The sequence below is a fragment of the Puntigrus tetrazona genome, chromosome 4 (genome assembly GCF_018831695.1).
Source record: "Puntigrus tetrazona isolate hp1 chromosome 4, ASM1883169v1, whole genome shotgun sequence".
Lineage (NCBI taxonomy): Eukaryota > Metazoa > Chordata > Actinopteri > Cypriniformes > Cyprinidae > Puntigrus > Puntigrus tetrazona.
In genome coordinates, this window is record NC_056702.1 from 17,704,311 (window position 1) to 17,707,603 (window position 3,293).

Sequence of the window (3,293 nt, forward strand, 5' to 3'; positions counted from 1 at the left end):
TTCCGGTGAGAGCTCCCTCCGGTGGTGGTCGGAGAGAGCCACAGAGGTGCTGTTCATGACAGATAGTATCTTTATTACTATTATGAACAACTTTGTTTAAAAAACTGTTTTTGCAGTAAATAGAAATTCATTGATTTAAACTCTTTTAACTTTTCAGTGTCTTTATTTGACAAAAAAAAATACAAACATAAACAAAAGCATAAACACTATTTCCTGCACGTCTAAAATTTGAATAAAATTCAGTATTTAATAATAACAAATAATAATAATGATGATATGATAAGTCAAATTAAAGCCAAATGTATATTTAGTTTTATATGAAAAAATGATTTAAATGAATAAATTATACATTTTATTATTTTATTTTTTAATAAAAATGATTCATTGTATTTTATTTTAATTATACACACACACACACAAACACAGACACGGCTCTTTCTATTTCTGACACATTTATTCTTTTATATCTATTTTTTAGATTAATTATTGATTCTTATATTTCTGTTTCTATAGAAGTTGAGCTGCAGTATTAATGTCTTGAGAGATTCATAACATCTCACTGTTACTGATTCATCATGCAGTTCAAAGTATTAAGGGTAGAATCTCATCAGTCTCTTCTGATTCATCAACACAGTTTCACTGATGATTTATAATAAACACCAAACCCAAGAAAGAGTGTCTGAGTGAATGTTGTCTGAACTGTGTGGATGAGTCTCATTGTGTCAGAGACGCTGAAGAAGGACAGAGTTCCTGCGCTCTCATCCACATACACTCCTACTGTAGAGATATCTTCATACTCTCCTGTTCTTCTTCTGATGATGATGGGCTTCACAGATAGATCAGTGTCTATCTTATTGTGTCTGAATGAGTATCTGTCAGGAGAGCAGAACAAACTCCAGGACTGATCATTAAATCCAAACCAACACTCTTCACACGGTCCCTTCCTGCTGATGTTCTTATATGACACTGATATCTCCACATGTCCACTGCACTCAGTCTCCCAGTAACAGCGTCCACACACACTCTCTCTACACAACACCTGAAGATATACACCATCAAATCTGTCTGGATGATCAGGATACGACTGAGACTGAGACTGAGACACACACATCACCTTTCTCTTCTCCTCAGACAGAATGAGACGAGTGTGTGCTGTGTTTGGATCCAGTGTGAAAAAACACTCATCTGAACACAAGAACAGAGACATTAATAACACAACAATCACTACAGTGTGTGTGTGTGTGCGTGTATGTGTGTGTGTGTATGTGTGTGTATGTGTATGTGTATGTGTATGTGTGTGTGTGTGTGTGTATGTATGCGTGTGTGTGTGGTGTGGTGTGTGTGTGTGTCAAGTGGCTTTTACTGTCATTTCAACTACATATAGCTGTGCAGTACATAGAGAAATGAGACAACGTTTCTCCAGGACCTGGTGCTACATGGAGTCTGCATTTGACAATAATGAACTCCACTAGCGATGAGCAATAGTTGGATATAAGCACAGAGTCCTTACACCATTCCGTGTTGATATAAACACACACGCCACCACCACGAGTCTTACCGCATAGTGCAAAATTTCTGTCAGCACGAAATGCAGTTAGCCCGGTTAGCTGAATGACGCTGTCCGATCGCTGAGCCACGTTTCCGTAAAGACAATGACGCAGCAATAATCCCTATACTCACGCCGCGTAGCTCGGTGAAGTCAAATGTTGTCCATCTTATTGTCAATTGAACAGATGTTGGACAGAAAGATGGAGGGGAGTGCCGGCCGGCTAGGGTTAGTGGTTAGCCTAGCTAGCCTCAGGAGACACCGAGGACTGAGGGCCTGGTCCCCACAGCAAGCCGAGGTCACGGAGTCCGCGTGCAACATTGTCACTCAGTTTAGTTATTGCGTGGTTTCTGAGCAGTTTCAGTGTCTGGTGGTCATATGCACATACACAACTGTCATTGGTGTCCGTGCCCTACAAAATTTCGGTAAAAACATACAAAATTTCGAACAAACAAAAAACACCATTTTGGTTCTGGAGTGGCCGCTGCATGCTACTGCCGCGCCGCCAGCTTGGATTCGAAATTGGATTTGTGTGTGAGTGTCTGTGTGTGTGTGTGTAGACGTACATTTCTTCAGTCCTTCAGTAATCCTGGTTTCTCCTCCATGATCAACTCTAGAAAGCACACACAGAGTCAGTCAACAACAAACTGTTGCTATGCAGTTGCTAAGGCACTCAGAGAGTGTTTTCTAGGTTGTTACTACGCAGTATCTAGGATGTTCTTGGTGGTTGAAAGGCTGTTGTTGCACCACACACACACACACCACACCACACACTCACACAAACACACACACACACACACACACAGACACACACTCACACAAACACACACACACATGCACACTTAAAAAAATGATAAAAACAAAAATGCATTTATTCATTAATTGTATTTAGTGCATTTCTATTTAGTTGTTTTTGTATAAAGTTATAGAAGTGTATCAATCAGGTTCCAGAAATAATCTCTTCTTCTGCTTCTGAAATTACTGAGTGCACCTCTTAGTGTACATTTTCATATATTTGTCATTGAGAGCGAATCCTGCAAAAATGCAGATGATCCTGAAACTTTGTGGTGTTTTTATAAATAAAGATTATAGATAAAGATTGTTTTCTCTTTTTCTCCCTCTCCCAAAACCTCTTATACTCCTCTTTGCAGTATACTATTTTTTGGCTAAATTCTGATTATTTTGATTAAAGTTAATTTTGAAAAACATTTGGAGGATTTTTGGCTTTTAAAAAGTTATAACCAATAATTAGTGCGGCATGTTTATATTGATTTTATTTACACAGTAATCGATGTAATAGTATGACAGGAGCATATAATCACACCTTGTATAATCTGTGATCATCAGAAACAAAACCACAATTATATTACTGCCATTTTGACGTAAATTTAACTCAAAATGTTTTTTATGAGCATTTTAAAGAAGTTTTAGAATTTCTGGGTTGAGGAAAAAAAGATTGATAATCTAATTCAGTGGTGAGAAATAGGAAAAATTCTGATTAAACTTTTCTGCCAACAATTAGTTTTAAACAATTCATGTAAAATTAAAACTTCAACTGCAGAAATATATAAAGATATTTAACTTTTTCACAAAATGTCAATTGATCAAAATGATTTAAATTCAGAAAAAGATTTTAGTCGGAAGATACAAGTTAATTAATATGTTACACAAAAATAATTAATATGTTCCAAATTGGTATAATTCATAGACATTTGCACAACTGATCAGCAGTACAAAAATAACACAA